Source organism: Microtus ochrogaster, unplaced genomic scaffold (assembly GCF_000317375.1).
Source record: "Microtus ochrogaster isolate Prairie Vole_2 unplaced genomic scaffold, MicOch1.0 UNK10, whole genome shotgun sequence".
NCBI lineage: Eukaryota > Metazoa > Chordata > Mammalia > Rodentia > Cricetidae > Microtus > Microtus ochrogaster.
Window position 1 is genome coordinate 6,229,163 of NW_004949108.1, and position 20,293 is coordinate 6,249,455.

The window sequence follows — 20,293 nt, forward strand, 5'->3', positions numbered from 1 at the left end:
TTTTTTTCTGTGTGTCCCATATGTTCAGTGCGGTATACTGTCAAGCAGTCCAGGCAACAGCAGTTTCTTACCCAAATGACTAGCCTTGTCACGTTGAAGGCAAATTCCATAATGAATTTCTTCAATGCCCCTCAACCTCTCTGAAGTAATTGGTGCTGCCAGAAGCAGACATGTCTCATTGGCAAGAAAAGTCTATATTCTTAAAACATTTTAAATGCCATATTCTGTGTGTCTTTGAAGTGTTAAAAATCATCTAATTCAAATGTATTTTGTATATCCAGAAAACCTAACTAATGTAATTAAAAGTTTTATTATTACAGATGACTATCTATTAATCTGTAGTTCTTAACTATATGTTACAGTTTTAAATGAACTACACAAACACAATGTTAAATGAGCAGAAATACACATACACGGTGTAATAAAATTGACCTTAAATTTGTATCAGTAGACCAACATCCATACCAATGCAAAGTATTTATCTCTATATCATATCCCCCTATTTTTTTAGAAACTGACTGTGACCATTAATCGTTTATAACCAACCCTTTTAAAATGAAAATAAACATTTATAAACAATCATTTTGGGAATTTGGTCATAATTTTCTCCAAACTGCTTCCTGCTGTTTGTTGGACAAAGTATTTTTAGGGTTAATGGAGACCATGTAGGAAGTCTTGTTCTATCAGACCACATTAGCCAGAAAGGAATCCACAGATTCTCATCTTCTGGGAAAACAAAATTAAACCTCTTTTTAAGAGTAACTTATCCTAAGACTCAAATTTTGATGTCAAGATACCTTTAAAACATAAATGTAGTTTAAAGTAGCAGCCCCCAGAATCAAATATCTCTCTTTAGTCAAAAAATTCATAGAAAACATAATAATATACATAATCTAAACTCTCTGTGTTCTTTCTATTTTTGTGTGACTTGTTTTATTGACTGTGTAAAGTATTTGTTTTATTTATTAAAACTACTTAATTCTTTTTTATAACTATCTATACTCTTAGTCCTCCCTCTACTAACCCTATGTACATTTTTAAAACATACTGTGTCTCGTTTAGAATCTGTCCTATTGTGTATCTGAAATTCTTTTCTGACAAGGAGGGTTTCTTTTCTTTTCTTTTTATAAATGGTAAGTGGTGTGGTTGCTGTGGCCTTGGATGCTGGCTCCACCTCTCTCATCCTTTTTACTGCCAGCTCTGTAAGCCATCTTCACTGTCCCAGCTACAGGAACACAGCAGGTCCATTTCACTGCCATTAAGCAAGTTGCAACATGCTGCTCACAAATCCCAAAATAGTCAGAATCATTCTTGTCAACAACACAAACCAGGAAGCTGTCTCTTCAAGGAGCAGTGTTTTTGCTAGCCACCAGTAAACAGAGTCTATCTGAAGAAAATGTAGCTACCAAAAAGCTCCAATTGACTCCCATTTTTGTGGGTCTAGAAGCCCTTTTCATAAGCTTTCTTAGGTTTCATGAAGGTGTATGTTACCAAATGTTGGGTGCAATTATGTAAATGGAGACTGTGTTTTGTTTCCCAGCTGCCCAGACCCAAATAACCACACAAAATCTCTGTTTCAATACTCTTTGGCCAATAGCTTAGGCATATTCCTAGCTAGTTCTTACACCTTAAAGTAACCCATTTGTATTATTTTATATTTTACCACGAGGCCGGTGGTTTGTTACCTCTTGCTTCTTGGGCAGCTACATGGCTTCTTCCTGACTCTGTCTTCTTTTCTCCTCTGCTCGTATTTTCCAGTTTACTATATTCTAATCTGCCATAGGCCAAAACATCTTTTTTTATAACCAATGGTAATAAAATATATTCACAGCATACAGAGGGGAATCCCACATCACACTTTCTTTTTATATTTTAAAATTATTTTATTTTCTCTCTTCACTATTCCTTAGATTCCTGGCTGAGGTCATTCTTGTGGATTCCTGGGAATTTCCATACTGACAGGTCTCTCACTAAATCCATAGTGGCTTCCTCTATCAAGATATATCCTTTCTTGCTCTTTTTCACTGTTGTCTAAACTTGACCATCCCGATCTCTCATGTTCTCCACCATCCCCATCTCCCTTTCTCCCATTCCCCACTTCAATTCCCCTTCCTCCCTGCCCCCGCTCCCAATTGACTCAGTTGATCTTGTCTATTTCCACTTTCCATGGGGATCCAAGCATATGTCTCAGCATTCTCGTTGTTTCCTGACTTTTCTGGGGTTGTGGACTCTAGGCTGTTAATCGTTTGCTTTATGTCTAATTTCTACTTATGAGTAAGTACATACAGCATTTGACTTTGTGAGTCTAGGTCATTAATTCAGGATGTTTTTTTTCCTAGTTTCTTCCATTTGCCTGCAAATTTCAAGATGTCATTGCCTTTTTACTGCTGAGTAGTACTCCACTGTTTAAATGTACCACATTTTCTTTATCCATTCTTCAATTAAGGGGCATCCAGTTTGTTTCCAGGTTCTGATTTATTATGAATAATGGTGCTATGGACATAGCTGAGCAAATGTCCTTGTGGTATGAGTGTCAAACCTTTGGGTATATACCCAAGAAAGGTATTGCTGGGTCTTGCGATAGATTAATTACCAATTTTCTGAGAAACTGTCATACTAATTTTTAACTGTGTAAAACTTTGCACAGCCACCAGCAATGAAGGAGTGTTTCCCTTATTCCAGCCCTCTCCAGCATAAGTTGTCATTGGTGTTTTTGATTTTCACCATCTGACTGGTGAAAGATGGTATCTCAGTATTGTTTTGATTTCCATTCCCTGATGGCTAAGGATACTGAGCAATTCCTTAAGTGCCTTTACACCATTTGAGATTCCTCTTTTGAGAATTCTTCATTTAAGGATATACTCTGTATTAATTGGATTATTTGGTATTTTGATGTCTAGTTTCTTGAGTTCTTTGTGTATTTTGGAGATCAGCCCTCCATCAGATGTGAGGTTTTTAAAGAACTTTCCCCACTCTGTAGGTTGCCATTTTGTCTTGTTGATTGTATCATTTGTCTTACAGAAACTTCTCAGTTTCAGGTCCTATTTATTAATTGGCAATTTCAGTGTCTGTGTTACTGATATTATATTCTGGATGTAGTCTCCTGTACCAATGCACTCAAGGCAACTTCCCACTTTTTCTTGTGTGAGGTTTAGTGTGACTGGATCTATATTAAAGTCTTTGATCTATTTGAACTTGAGTTTTGTGAATGGGGATAGATGTGGATATATTTGCAATCTTCTATATATTGACAACCAATTATGCCAGCTCCATTAGTTAAAGATGCTTTCTTTTTTCCTTGTATAATTTTTAGCTTCTTTGTCAAAAAGCAGGTATTCATAGGTGTGTGGATTAATATCAGGGTCTTTGATTCTATTCCATTGGTTCAACTGTCAATTTTTGTTTCAATACCAAGATATTTTCATTAATATAGATCTATAGTAGACCTGGAAGTCAGGGATAATATTACTTCCAGAAGTTTCTTTATTATTAGTTATCCTGGTTTTTGTTTCTCCATAAGAAGTTGAGATTGCTCTTTTAAGGTCTGTGAAAATTTTTGCTGGGAATCTGATGGGCATTCATTGAATCTGCAGATTGCTTTTGATAAAGCTATGCCATTTTCGGTTGATTCTGCCTATCCAAGAGCATGGGAGCTATTTCCATTTTCTATTGTCTTCTTCAATTTCTTTCTTTTTTTCTCTTGAATAGAATTTTTTTTCCTTTATGAGCCTTTATTGCTAACTTAACATTCCATCTTCTGAACAGAGAACCTGAAAATCATTTAAGGGCCAGATCAGGGATCAGAGCTACCAAACACTCTGGCATCTCCAGCCTCGGGCAAGGACAAGACTCCCAAGAGGCCCAAAGACATTTTCTGGCCTTTAGACAATAAAAAGAAAACAATTTCTTTCTTAAAAGGTTTAAAGCTCTTGTAATACAGGTCTTACACTTGTTTGGTTAGAGTTACCTCTGATGTGCGATTCCCCTCTGTATGCTGTGAATAACACTGGTTAATAAAGAAACTGTCTTAAGCCTGCACATGGCAGAATTAGAGGTTGGTAGGGAAAACCAAACTGAATGCTGGGAGAAAGAAGGAAGAGTCAGGAGAAGCCATGAAGTACCACCGGAGACAGATGCCAGAACTTTACTTGGTAAGCCATAGCCTTGTGGCAATGCACAGATTAATTCTGCATCTTGGGATGAATTCACTTCATCATGGTGAATAATTTTTCTGTTGTGTTCTTGGTTTGGTTTGCTAGTATTTTGTTTAGTTCTTTTGTATCAGTGTTCATAAGGAAGATTGGTCTGCAATTATCTTTCTTAGTTGTGTCTTTGTGTGGTTTGGGTATCAGGATAACTGTAGCCTCATAAAAAGTGTTTGGCAATATTCCTTCTGTTCTCATTATATGGAACAATTTGAGAAGTATTGCTATTAGGTCTTTTTGAAATTCTTGTGAAATTCTGCACTGAATCCATTTCACCCTGGGCCTTTTTGTTGTTGTTGTTGTTGTTGGGAGACTTTTGATGACTGTTTATATTTCTTTAGGGGTTGTAGGTGTATTCGATTTACTTATTTGTTCTTGATTTAATTTTGGTATGTGGTAACTTTCTAGAAAATTGTCCATTTCCTTTAAATTTTCCAATTTTGTGGAGAACATGTTTTTGAAGTATTACCTGATAATTCTCTAGATTTCCTCAGTCTGTGTTATTATGTCCCACCTCTCATTTCTGATTTTGTTAATTTCTCTCTCTGCCTTTTTGTTAGTTTGGATTAAAGTGTGTATATTTTGTTGATTTTTCTGAAAGAATCATCTCTTTTTCTCATTGACTTTCTGTATTGATTTTTTTTTGTTTCTATTTTATTGATTTTACCCCTCAGATTATTTCCTGGCATCTACACCTTTTGAAGTTCTTAATATTCTTTCTTTATTCTCTGTGTTTAGTGTTTTGATTATTATGTGGGGAGGGGACTTATTTTGGTATGATCTATTTGGTGCTCTGTAAACTTCTTGTACTTTTAGTGAAATTTTTTCCTTAGGTAGGAAAAGTTTTCTTCTATGACTTTTTTGAATATTTTTTTTGTGCCTTTTAAGCTGAACAACTTCTTATGTCACTATAGAAGAACCTATCTTTGGTTTGGTCTTTTCATGGTGTCCCAGATTTTATGGATATTTTGTGTTAAGAATTTGTTGGTTTTAACATTTTCTTTGAGTGATAAATATATTTCCCCTATCATATTTTCAACGCTTGAGATTCTCTTTCATCTCTTTTATTCTATTGGTTATACTTGCATCTGGAGTTCCTGATAGTTTACTCAGATTTTCAGTTTCCAGAATTCCCTTGGTTTGTGTTTTCTTTATTGTCTTTATTTCAGTTTTTAAGTCTTGAACTGTTTGAGATATCTCCTTCACCTGTTTGATTGTTTTTTTTTTTTTTGCCTTTCTATGCTTCTTTAAGAGATTTGTTGATTTCTTCTAATTTTTTCTTGTCTTTTCCTCCACTTCTTTAAGAAAATTTCTCATTTCCCCTCCAAGGGTCTTTATCATCTCCATAAAATTACTTTTAAGGTCATTTTCTTCTGTTTCATCAGTGTTGGGATGTTCAGGTCTTTCTGATGTAGAATCTCTAGTTTCTGGTGGTGCCATATTGCTCTTTCTGTTGTTGAATATATTCTTATACTGTCATCTACTAGTTTCTTCTTCCAATGTATTCAGGTGGGACCTCCTCATTAGGGGCCTTCTCTTCTAATTGGTGCAGCCTAATAAGGCTTAGGTGGTTAGGTCACTTTTCTTCCAGGCACAGGTGAGGCTGTCCCTCTGCTGGTCACTTATGCAGCTCTGGGGCTCCTCCAGATGTAGGCTGAGCCAAGGATCCTTTGGTCGCAGATGTGGTAGGGGATGATTAAAGGTGTAGGGCAGCTGGTCGCATGTCTCTGTGCTTTCAGTGAGTGGAAATGGGTTACAGGATGTGGCCCCAGGGGAACTCTCCAGGTGCAGTGAAGACCTTCTGTGGTCCCAAATGTGGTAGCGAATGGTTTTGATCAATTTCTACAAATTCTTTAAGATGGTTTCTTTGCAGCTGAGTTCTGAAGACCAAACAAGGTATGAGTATTCAAGTCATATACATTGACTTATATGTAAAGGGAAGAAAATGCACCTTAACTGCATGGCTACAAATGACTAAATTTCAGTATTTTTTGATAATAATTCAGGGAGGTACAAACAGTCTGAGACTGACTATGCAGCTACTACATTAAAAAGTGACCTTCAAAGTTTACTTGCATTGGATGAAAAAGATATTATATGTCATTAAGTACAGTTCAAAAGTTTCAAGTATGGGACAGATTTACATTACCAAACATTTCAATTATAGTTGATATGTATATGTAGAAATAAAGTTAAATAAATTTTCCTGTAGTAAACACACAAATATGGATGCCTCAGAGACCCAGGGGAGAATGTTCTGGAACCCAGAAATTTGCAGACTGATTACTAGCAGGACTGAAAGCACCAGAGGAGTGTGGACGTCAGTCCTGCCATGCTGTCATAGGCATGAACAGAACTGGGATAGATACATGGAAAGGAAATGGCAGAGGCTATCAAAGTGATTCTTTAGCTTTCTTTATGTATTAAGAAGGAATTTATGATCAATTAATAGAAAGCTGCACAATCATTGTAACATGACTATAATCCATAAAATGTTCATTTGAAATTCTTGTACCATAGCTACAAAATATATACAGACAGGTTTTCAAGAATATATCTATTACCTCCATTAAATGAGCTCAACCTCCTCCATCAGTGGGATGCTGGTATTCAATGTTTCTATAAAGTTGGGATAAGATAGAAGTCTATCCCAGTCACATTTCTCAGGGTTCTACCCCACTCCCTAAGGACCAGTAACTTTCCAAGAGTGAAACAACTTTATTAATGGCCTCTATTTTGTTCATCTGTAGACCACTGAGATGATCCTTATAGTACCTTACCCCAATTTTGCTTTTAATTGGGAAGATGTGTCACAATTCCTTTTTGTAGAAGTAGACTCTTCTAATCTAATTATCATTTAGAAAACAATTAAGAATATAAAAAACAGTGTTGGGTTTCTGTCACATAAATAGAAGTCTGGAGGAGTGCCCAGGAGTCCATGGGGATGAACCCAGCTAGGACCCTGAGCAGTGGAGAAAAGGGTGCCTGAACTGGCCTTGTCTGGTAGTGAGACTGATGACTATCTTGAATATCACCATAACGGTGGAGATAGAGACAGAGACCCACATAGGAGCACTGAAATGAGCTCCCAAAATCCAGTTGAAGAGCAGAAGGAGGGGGAACATGAGCAAGGAAGTCAGGACCACGAGTGTTTGGTCCACCCACTGAGACAGTGTGCCTGAGCTAATAGGAGCTCACCAAATCCAGCTGGACTGGGACTGAATGAGGATCAAATTGGACCTTCTGAATGTGGATGACAGTTGGGGCAGACTGAGAAGCCAATGATAATGGCACTGGGATTTGTCTCTACTGCATGTATTGGCTTTTTGGGATCCTATTCTATTTGGATGTACACCTTCCTAAGCCTGGATGGAGTCGGGAGGGCCTTGGACTTCACACAGGACAGGGTACCCTGCCCTCTCTTAGGACTGGAGTGGGAGGGGAGAGGGTGAGTGAGGGAGAGGGAGGAAAGTGGGAAGAGGCGAGGAAGTAGAAAAAAAAGAACAACAACAACAAAATGTTGGGGAGATACGACTCAATAATAGAGCACTTTACCACTGAGCCTAAAGCTCTGGGTTCAATGCCTAGCAATGCAAGCATTTTTAAAAAAGAAGAAATTAAATTAGGACAATAAGCTTAAAAAAACCAACAACAGAAATAGAAAAACACACACTTAAATAATTTAGTAGAAGATTTCAAGCGATTTTAAACTCCAACTAAGTTATAAAATTCAAGGTAAAATTAAGGATCATTATTGCATGATTATTCATGTTTTAGAGCCCTTCCTGTTGTTATTTTAGTTTCTGATGTAGAAAAATTTTAATCTCTTTTTCTTGTTACTAATATAATCTTTGAAATGATGTAAAACGTCCAATTTCCTGATACATAATAGAAAATATACTGCCGTAGTTGTTTGTGATCTGAGGCTACATTGTCCGTATGTTTCTAAGCAGACTCATTTACTAGTACTGTTTATGTTGAAGGTTACTATTTATTCACAAATTGAGGAGATCATCTGATTATGGCAGTACCTACTTTAATACAATTTCTGCTTGGTTGGATGATTTTAAAATAATTTAAAATTTGCACAACCTGAGAAGATCTAGTAAGTTTCTTTGATGGAATCAGATGTTTCCTCAGGAATGGCAAGGTTCCCAGAACTGTGATGTGTAATATTCGAGATTCATGACCTGGATCTAATAATTGGTATTTGAGTTCCCACCAGTCCTCTGAAGTCTACTGCATCCTACGTCTGACTCATTTTATGTACCTGGATCTTATAAAGTCTCCCTTTTACCCGCTTTTCCTGGCAAACTGTAATGGAAAATTTAACTCCTGCTCTTTTTTCTCCTTTATAGTTTCATACTGTGCTCTTGCCATTTTGGATGAGTCAATGTAGATGGAAATAAAGAGACCCACCGTAGAATACACCTTTACTTTAAATTGCTATGACCAATCTGATGTAAATGCTTGTCTACATTGAGTCCTACAGTCTCATATTACTTTTGCCAGATTCCATCAGACACCTTACCCTTTTCCACTGGCTCCATGTAATCAGTAGTCTAAATTAACCCCAAACCTTTCCAAAACGCACCATTTTTACAAACACATCCACTTCCCATGAAGCTTCTTCAATAGACCCCTATAAACACTATCATCCTTTTGAGTCTTGTATTTAAATTCTAATACAAGGTATTAGAGATATCTATGATATGTGGTAGAATTCTTATGATGCAGGGGAAAACCAGGAAGGGAAAAGTGACCTTTAATATATGCAGGGAAAACCTTTAGACATTATGCTGGAGTCTGCAGATGACTGCTACTCTTGGCTTTGACCAGATAAAATTTTTTTTGCAGTCGATGAGGATTATCAAACATTAATAACTTGTCTAGGTGCTAACCGAGGTAACTTCTATATGCTTAGTTCATACTATAATTTTAAAATTTGTTATTTTAAATCGTATTTTAATCTAGTAGTGATAAGAAACCAGTCTGCTATTGATCCATTGTGCTAAAAGCTTTTGTTTATATGACTGATTTCTCATAGCCCTCTATTTAGCTTGTTGTTATTTTAAATAGGAAAAGAATCTTCACAGGTTTTTTTTTTTTCCAGTGGATTTCCTTGACAAAGAGTCGTATCATGATATCCAAGCTGGCAGCTCATGCTAAAGCAATCGTCCTGCCTTAGCATTCCACGTTGCTAGAATGTTTGAAGATTCACATATATTGTAGTTTTGTTAAAATACTACTGAAAATTCAAACCATATGTAACATATACTGAACAATTATATTTTTAAAAATTAAGATAACAGTTGTGAAAATAGAAAGGCCTTGACCCAGAGCATTGGGGTTGGTTCTTAGTACTTGGATATCATGATGGATAACGGACTCACTAAATTCTGTTTGAAACAAGACAGCAATGCAGAAGCAAAATGCCATTTACCTTGCCTCAGTATAATCTGAGGTAGAGTTCAAAATGCAAGATATGGTTTGTGATAACATGACTTTGTTTGGCTTAATTTAGTTTTCTCTGTAAAAGGAAAACTCCAGTTTGATTACTGACTTATCGCACTATACAAAATTTGTTCTTCCAGATATAAGAAGAAAGGAAATAAGAGAAACAGACATTTTTTTTGCACATCAAACATCAGATAGTTTTTGCCAAACCAATATTGAACTTAAAATTGAGATTTAAACCTGTGGATGAACAGTAATTATAATAGTAATTCATGTTCTAGTCCCTTTCTGGGCCCCAGTATCAATTTAGGTTGGGAAACATATCCCACAATTACACATATTCACTCCCCGTGGGCAAATGCTGATGAGTTAGCATTCATGGAATATATAAAGGAAATAACTAGGAGTGCCTATATGCATAATGTTTGAACACTTGAAACAAAATATAATGATTTCCATCCAAAATGAGTTTGACAAAGCACAGATCCAGGTCTATGCTTTGTCTAACTTCACAAGTTTTCCAATTGAAAAAAAAAATCTTTGTAAAACATTAGTGATTTTAAGGAAATTTTATGTATTTCACTTGTGTAGTAGCTAGCACATTGTATGTGATAAATAAGTGTTCATTTTCTTCAATTTGTTGACAATAATCTGGGGAAAATTATGATTTATGTTAGCAATATACATGCAGAAATTTGTTTATATTGTTTATAGAACATATGTAAACAGGCAAATGTTATATATAACATTCCCAAATTTAATTTGTTAGATTGTTGGAATTGAAAGTGCTACCAGGTAGGGTAAAAAAATTAATCAACAATAGGAAATTTATACAGCTCAAATAAACATCTAAGTTAGTTTTCAATATTTACAAATCACCTGCATTATTTTCTAGATTGAAACCATCACCTTATTGCCAAGTCTATTTTATTAGCATTATTCTGAAGACCAACTACAAACCTTAAGACCTGTCTCAGTTAAATTTTATTACTGAATGTATTAATACATATACACTGGGTATATTAGGATACATGCATTTCTTTCAAGGAATTGTATATTAACCCTTATATACTGGGCATATTTTCAAAGGATAAGAAGTATTTCAATGAATTAGGGGATAAAAAGCATGAAAAAATTATCTGATTATTACAGGTAAGTTAGGTATGATAGATATTTTCTAGCACTTTAGAGTAGGTATAAGTCATTCATACCCTTTGAACAAATAATGATTTAGTATATACTGTCTACAAAAGGCTATGATAGGCTCAAGATATACAAAATAGTCTTCTTTCCAAAACAGAGTTCAAGAAGGGGAAGTAAAAATTATAAATTATTTTACCAATGTACTGGTTTGGGTTTAGATGCTTAAGGAAGCCAGTACATGGCAGGGATATAGAACTTAGTAATGAAAAGCAGGGAAATCTTTTCTTACAGTACTAGTCAAATTCCTGCAAAGGAACTCCAGGAAGGTGAGAGATAACCTGCCTCAAAAACCAAGGGAGCAAGAAATGAAGAAAACATGTACTATAAACCACAGTTTTCCTTCCTCAATATACTGAATGACCTACCTAAGGAGGAATAGCGGGGCCACTACCATGTTATTTTAAATACCATGGCTCGAGTCAGGGAGACAAGAACATAAACTTCCTTAACTCAGTTTCTGGCTCTTATACAAAATACATTCAAGAAAAAAATTACCTTCTGAAAATAAAATGAAACAATTGAAAGTTCCTTATACTTCAGAATAGTTCAGTGCCTTCTTTCAAGACAAATATTTCCAGATAAGTTATCTCAGAAGCATCTTAAGATTCTGGCATTGTTTCAAGTACTGTTATATCACAGAAAATTGGGTTAGATAATTCAAGATACACTTTTAAAAGGCTTTCTAAAAATGTGTTTTTTTTCTTTTTTGTATGCACCTTGTGTGCTTCTGGTGTCCACAAAGGCCAAAAGAAAGATTTTTATCCCCTCAAACTGGAGTTACTGATGGTTGTGGGGTACCATGTGGATTCTGGGAATTGTACCCTGGTCCTCTACAGTAGCAGCATATATTTCTAAACACTAAGCTGTTTCTTTAGCCCCTAAACCTACTCAAAATAAGAATTTTTATATGTCTACATCTACTTAGAATAGCATAACACCAGTTTTAGAGAATGTTCTCACCATGAAGAAGAGAAAGAGATTTGAGGAGATTAAAATTCCTATTCTTTCTTAAATTTAATTTTCTTATTGGATCACCTAAATACTTTAGCAAAGAAATATTTTCATTTCATGTATCTAGATAAGAGGCACACTTTCAGATATTTCTATTGCAGAGAATAGAATTCCCACTGATGTCAGAGAACAGATTTTTTTGACAATTTTTTCTGCAATTTTGTATTTGGATAGTTTAATATTGAAGATGATCTTATTTTCTTATCTATTATGCAGTGATACATGCATTTAATCCAAGAGCTTAGGAGACAAAGGTAGGTGTAGGTGGAGATTTGAAACCAGCCTTGTCTACAGGATGAGTTTGAGGAGACCCATGGTTGTTTCACAGGGAAACCCTGTCTCTAAAAACCCAGTATCTCCCCAACCCCGTGTGTGTGTGTGTGTGTGTGTGTGTGTGTGTGTGTGTGTGTGTATTGTATCCTCTCTTCAGAAAGACATAAATTAGTAGCACTTTGCTGCCATCTGAGTGATAAGAAACATATCTGTGTGAGATATGGCTGTCTTCAACCTCCAAGGTAATGAAGATGAGAGCAATGGCATCATGGATGTCCCTTCACATTAATATCAAGTCAACAAACCAGGTATACTTTTGCATGTTGTAAACTGGAAAGTACTGGATAATAACTTACTTATATATCATCTCACTGAAAAACTCAAAATAATGAGAAAGAAAAAATATATGAAGGGAAGAGCTAAGATTTTAAATATCTGCCTATGCATAAACATGGGGAAATTCAACAATACAACAGAGATGAAGGTTCTTCTGAGGACCCATGATGCTTTCCATCCTTTAGGGTACGTAGAACACACTTGACTCTGATGTTTGAACATGTGTTTTCTTTACTTAACTTTTTCTCCCATTTTTCACTTTCCTTTTAATTGTGTGTCTATTACTTTACCAAACTTGCTTTGGAAAGAGTTGCTGTTTTGCTGTGATTTGATCCTGGTAGAAAGAGAAAACAAACAAGAAGCCCTAAATAGATGTTGCCCAGAAATCAATCACAGATCACAAAGTAACTTTCACCTAGTGGACTTGTCCACCTCGTCAATACATTCCTTGGCTGCTGCGTGCCCATTTCCGGATTCCGGTCTAATCAGCCGTAGAAGCTATTTGTCTAGAATGTGAGATGTGCTTCATGTTTATTCGATCAGGACAGGCGATTTTCTGCATGAACTCCCTAGATGCGTTTTCGTCAGTGTTGTCATCTAACAATGTAATATTTTCAAGTTCAGTAAAGCACAGTGAATGCACTTTATTAAAACACATTTGCTTTCAGCATTGTAATACTCTTGCAAAGATGAAACTTTTTCATGCATATTATTGAGCATAGACATATGAAATCTTATTTTAAGAAAAAAATTGTTGAGGATACTTCTTTCACTGGGGCTGAATAAAGAAAATTTTCTCTGAAACTTGAAGGACCAAAAATGAGATATGAGCCTCATGGTGAACATGGTATAAAGAAAAAAGTGGAGAAAGAAATCTTCCTTGTAAACTCATGGAAGGTGATATAGTTAAAGCTCTAGATAGCTATGAAAACTTCTAGTGAGGTATTCTCAAAGTTAAGCATGTTTAGTGACAGGGGGGCCATGATTTTCCTCATCTCAATATCGAGATCCAAGACAACATTTAAACGCAAAAGATTTCTCTCGTGGCTCTCTATACTGCTCCATTGTCCTGTTTTCATTTTCTAAAGCTTCTCCTGTGCTGTCCTCAGCACTCTAGCCTTGTATTAGAACGTGAAGCTGCTTGAGGGATGCTTTCCACTTTATTATTATATTTTTATTGCTGTTGTTAAAAACTCATGTTCATTATTCAAGGCCTTTTAGCTTCCTCACAGATTTTTAACACATTCTGTCATGGTTTTCTATTTCTATGAAGAATTTATTGGCTTCGCTGAATCAATTTGGAGATTTTGTTGAGTCAATAGACTACCTTCAGTAATATGGGCAATGTAATAAGATTAACCCCCGTCTGTGAAAAGGATATCTTTTCCTTTTTCTGTGTCTTCAATTTCTTCCATCAACTTTTAAATGAAAATTACATTTTCAATGCAGAGATTTCTTCTTGGCTTCTTTTGTTTAATACTTGTTTCATGTAATGGTCCCATTGAGAGCTCCTGACAAGTACTATTTGCTTATGGACTGATAAAACCATTAATCACCTGAAGTAGTGCCAGGGTTCCAATGCTGAGGAAAATTTAAAAGTATGCACCAGAGATAACTCTGGTGGGTGTGGTTAAGACAGTCATTACGATGTCTGTACAAAGTTGGAGAAGATGGCCAAAGATACTGTTTGCCTCTTAAGTAGCTTTCCCTGTGGCGGCACCTAGCATGACAAATATTATCCACTAAAGACAGGAAATTGACCAGGTCTGTCTCAGAGTTCAGTAAAACTACACAAACCAATGCACTGAGAGTTTTCCAGCTTCTGTACTCAGTATAACTCCCTAGCATCCCAAGCTTTGTGTTATCAGCAGTTTGTGACACTTTATTGTTATGTCATATTCCATGGTATGGTCATAACACTGTTTGCTTTTGTGTTTTCTGAATACATTGTTTTCAGTTCCATGTTTTTCGTGCTATTATCTGGGTTGGTATTAAATGCATTTTGATGTTTTTGTGTGAATATTTTTCTCTAGAATAAACTCCCAAGAATGTAATTGCTATCTCTATACTTATAAGCTTGTTTTTGAAATAAATTAGCTTAAAAGGATGGGGGAGATACTATATGAGTACTGGGACCTGAGCTCACAAACCTCTACCTAGGTAACTGCTCCCCTTTAAACTCCTTTCTGCTGTTCTTTACTCTTACGTCGCTCTTCTCGTCTTATATTCCCAATACAGGAACTTAGATTCTGAACACGTTTATCTTAGTCTAATGGATGTATCAATTACTATCATTTCCCCTCTTAGTTTCATGGGAAATACATTGTATTTTCATTTTCATTTATTTCTAGAAATTTTACTTGATTCTCAGAAACTTCTTCTTTAATAAATGCCATTTATTTTTAATCCATGTTCCAAACACTTTCTGAATGCTCACTTTAATATGTCCTGTAATTGACTGCGTAGTGAGGGGCATGGGTGTTTTGCAAAACATCAGATGAGTAATTTGTTGGATGTGTGTGTGTGTGTGTGTGTGTGTGTGTGTGTGTGTGTGTGTACTGTATACAAATATTAAGCATACCATATGTTGTTTTACTCCCCATAACTTTTATGAATTTTATCTTTAGTGTCTCCACTGGCTGCTCTTTCACAAAGAATAGCAATTTGTGTTACAGTTGGAGTGACTGACATCATGCTCAAAGACACGCCAACTATTACACAAATTGCTAATTTCTACTCTCAGAATCAGTAGAATTTGTTTCAAACATTCCTTTCAATACTTTTTATTCTGTTTTGTAAGTGTTTTGCCTGCATGTATGTTTGTGCAACACATACATACAGTGCTCACTTGAGGCTAGAGGAGGATGTCAGGTACACTGGACTTGGAGCTGCAGACATTTTAGCTGTCCTGTGGGTGCTGTAAATTGAACCTAGGTTCCATGAAAGAGCAGCTAGTGCTCTCATCAACTGGGCCATCTTTCCAGCTACATATTTCTTATGTTTTAGACACTCTTATGTCATGTTCAATCATATTCTTTCAGGATTGCAAATCTTGATAAATCATTCATTTACCTTATAAAATGTTAGCTTAATATTTTGTCATGTTCATTGAAATAATCTATCTTTCTATATGTACTTTCTTTTTGTCTATGTTTTTAATCATTATACATTAATTGAAGCTTTGGCTTCCATTTTTCTTTTCTCAACTTCTAATTTCTGTGCTTTTCTTTTCTTGGATTGCTACAATATTCTTTATAATAACATTGCAACATACTTATAGTAATTTTTAACATACTAACTTGGATATTTTTATAGTAGCTGCCTTCCCTTTATCATATAAAGATAAAAGTTATTAGAATCTACGTGTATTAATATCTAATCACTATGTAGACATACAAAAATCTTAATTCCATGTAGAGCCAGTTACACTTATCAAAAACTTTATTTCCATGTATGCACCCTATTACTGTTGCTATAGATTTTTAATTAAAATAAAATTTTACACATTTGGTGATACAAGTCTGGACTTCAAGATATGATCGAGACTGAAGAAGGAAGATGCCAAGTTCAAGAAAGATCTTGAATATAGAGCATGTTCAAAACCAGCCACAACAATTTAGACTCCATCTCCAAATGAAAACTAAAGTATGAATCTTGGATCTACCTCATTGGTAGTATACATCCTTGGTTATTTAAAAGTACTAAGGCTCAATGCCTGACACTCAAGAAAATATGAAATAAAAACAAGAATCAAGTATTTTTCTGCAATCTCCGAATTCTTTATTTATAGCATGTTTAAGTGGTTTTGTGGCCCTTCCTTTGTGGAGGCTTTGTCTTCACTTTGGTTGAAAGTTGTTTAGTTATTGTTGTTTTGTTTTGTGTTCTCTTTAGAGCATATCTGTGGCTTGTCCTTAGGGTAGATTCTCTAGGATTTGTTTCTCAAGAAGGCTTTGTTTTCATGAAGTCTGACTATGCCAGGTCTAGAACAAGCTGTTGACTTTAGTGGTTCAAGGATCTTTACCCAGCCCATGTTCTTTTGTTTTCATGATTTCAGATAAAATACTTTATTCAATTATAATGTGTATTTACCTGAACATAATGGGTTCTGTATCTTAGTACCTTTAAGATTATTTTTGTCTTATTTTTTGAGTTTTAGAATTTTTTTTATTTATTCTTCCCTTATATATACATCCCAACTGCAGCTTCTACTCTTTCTTCTCAGATCCCCTTCCCGACCTCCCTCCTCTATTAGTTACAAAAATTTAGCATTTAATTTTACCAACTGGTAAATTTCTTTTGAATTATCTTGTTCATTCCCTCAAAACTGTTTGAATCTTATTGCATTTGTCAACTTCATAAGATGTTCTTCAAATACATTTTTGTTCTCATAACACATTCTGTCTGTCTATGCTTCACATGATGGGAATGCTAGATCTTTTGTTATTTTTGCCTCATCTCTAGGGCTTTGCCTTGCATTGTCATCTCATAATCCATCTTTCACTTTTAATAAATACACTTGTTCTGTTCTCATTGGAACTGGTTCATTCTGTCACCTCTCATCCTCAGGCTTCTGTTTAAACAGATCAACAGGTGATTTAAAAATCATTATTCGATATTTCAATTACATGATCTCTAATTAATTATTTCTATATTGTTTTGCTTTATGTATTTTATTGTACTTAGTTCTGGATTATAGGAGGGCATTCCCATGCAGAATTTCCACAGAAAACAATTTTAGTTCCTTGCAGTCAGGTCTCTTTCCATGCTCTACTACTCTGATTTTGTACTGGGCCGGACTGTTGGTATGGACAATGGGATGCTAATAAAAAAGGCTCAGGCAGAGACTTAAAAGATAACTTTGCATATTCCCTTACATCTCTGCTAGGGTCATGAGAATTCTATAGATGAGACACCTGGGGAATAAAAGCTGTGTCAATCAAACCATGTCTTCCAAACCTGCCCTACAGTGTAGTCAGGTGACATCTACTTCCCAGACATGAAAACATATCCACTCAGGGTGATTGGTCTCGTAGATAACTAGAGCTGACAGCTGATACAGACACCAGAGCAGCCAAGATGAGGCTACTACTGAAGCCTTGTACAGGGATACCGACCATCACGAGTCAGTGAGTGAATGAGTGATTGTGTGAAGACCGTACCAAATGGTATTTTTTATATCCTCAACACAATTAATAAATTGTATTCTTAGTTTGGAAAAAAAATGAAATCAAACTTGGGAAACCAATACTTTTTTCTAAATATTGATCAAAACTATTTAAATTCACTAGGTAAATAAATAAGAGTGTAAAAATTCAGGTAGACAGAAGGGTGTGTACTCACTTTCTCCTCTATCCACAGCAGTGTGAAATCACATGCTCAATATCAGGCTAAATGGAGTACCATTTTGCCATCTAATGGACTTGTCCAACACGTATTGTTATAAAACAGCAAGTCAAACAAGTTCCTAAGGATTATCCAGTTGAATAATTTAGTGGGCCCTGTCACACATTTTATCTACTGCTGAGAGCCCTCTGCAGATCAGAGAGGCAGTTTATGTGGTTTCTTACCACATCAAATAAACTCAGTTCGTACCCAGAAATATGTTTGCTGGTGTTTGCCCAAATAAGTAAAAAACAAAACCAAAGAAACTATATTGAAACGAAAATTTGCCCGCATATCCTGGGGATATAGCTCAGTGGTAAGACTCGTTCCAAGGATATCTAACTTGGACTTACAGGAAGACCTCAAACTTGACCCTACCTAGATGTAAATATCAGTTTTACATATAACTTCTAAAACATAGAAGAATTTGAAATGAATCTACATGATATTAGGTAAGTACATAGGTAGATTAACTTTGCAAATGTTTAACACTAATCCAGACAGCAGGATCTTACTTAGTATGATTTAAAAAAAAGCTCAGACTGGACGAAGAACATTTCAATGACCATTTCTAAGTGAAAGGAGTTGTTCTGAAAAGACAGCATTTTTATTTCTTTTAGTTCTGCCCTCTTTTAAAGGCGAAAGTTGGCGATAGTGCTAACAGCAGTGGTGGCTAGCAGGTAGTAGAGAAAAGGAGACGGAGAAGGGAGGAAAATGAATTGTGAGTTGTGAGGCTGCTCTGTGGGACACCAATGATGGAAACCTGTCTTTAGGTTTAGCTAAAATCCATAGGCGGATAACATCAACAATGAACATGATATATGCTGTGTTCGCTCCTTTAGCTCCTTCAGCCAATAACCTTTAAGATACCAGGCCACTTGTGCATAGTCTCTCATACAATACAGCTTATAGTATATAGTATACAGTCTTATAAAGCTTATGTAGCTGTAAAACATGCACTTACTCTTTTGCTTCCAGCTCTCACTTCTAGTTGCTAGACATGGTTCCTGTCCCTAACCATGAGGAAAAACTTTGTTGAGAGAGGGGGGACATTGTATTCTAGAATTGCTTCTAGCTGTCATGGGAGTGATGTTCTTACTATGGGATCATGTAGAAGTAAAATGATGGTTAAGTTTCAAGATTACCGTTTTATATAATTGTAAATGGTCTCTGAGTAGTTGAAGCCTTGCCTTGAAAATAGTTAACTGAGAAACCCATATGGGTTAAAAAATGGCCTTTAACAGAAATCAAACTGCAGGCTTTAAAAAAGCTGGTATAGGAGCAACTAGATACCATACTGAAAAAAATCAACCAGCCCTTGGAATTCTCCTGTATTTGTTGCTAAAAAGAAATCTGGAAAATGGAAAATGGTGACAGATCTAAGAGCTGTCAATAAGGTTATTCAACCTAGAGGCCCTCTACAATCTGGAATTCATCTGCCTTCTCTATTACTAAAAGGATGGCTTCTTATAGTTATAGATTTAAAGGTTTGTTTCTTCACTACACTTTTACAAAAAAAGTATAGAGAAAAATTTGCTTTCAAAGTGCCTACTTATAATAATTCTCAGCCTACTAGGAGATACCAGTGGACCATCCTCCCAGAGGAAATGCTCAATAGGCCCACCCTGTGCCAATACATTGTAAATCAGCCATTGGAGATAATACACAAGCAATTTCCTAGGTCTATAATTTACCATCACATGTATGACATTTTATTATCTGTCTCAAATGCAGATACTATAGAAAGAAGGTTTGAAGAAGTAAAAAAGTTTTGCCTAAATGGGTATTACAAATTACTCATAAAAATACAAAGAGGAGATTCTATCAATTACCTAGGTTACAGAATAGGTTTACGGAAAATTAGAAAACAAAAGTACAAATTAGGAGAGACCAATTACAAACTCTTTATTACTTTTAAAATTGTTAGGAGATATTTCCAGTCTATGACTGGCTTTGGGATAACACCTGATCTAATACTTCATTTAAACAAAAACTTAGATGGTGAAAAAGACTTAAATAGTCCTAGGGAATTAACAGCTAAAACAAAAATATTGATGGTCATTGAAGAGAAATTACAGGAGGCACATGTAGATAGCATGAATCCAAATCTTAATTGTATGCTAATCATATAGCCTTCTAGAATTTCCGCTATAGGAATTTTAATGCAGATGGAACATATTATCTTAGAATGGATCTTTTTACCACATAAACCAAGTAAAAAATGAAAACCTTATGTGGAAAAAAATATCTGAATTAATTATAAAGTAAAATTGAGACTTTGTCAACTAGCAGATATAGACCCAGGAGAGATTATAGTGCTTTTTACTACTGATGAAATTAAGAAGGTTATTGGGATACAATGGACCATGGCAAAGAGTTTGTGCTATTTTTTTTTATTAAAGATTTTTTTTTATTGAGAAAAAAAT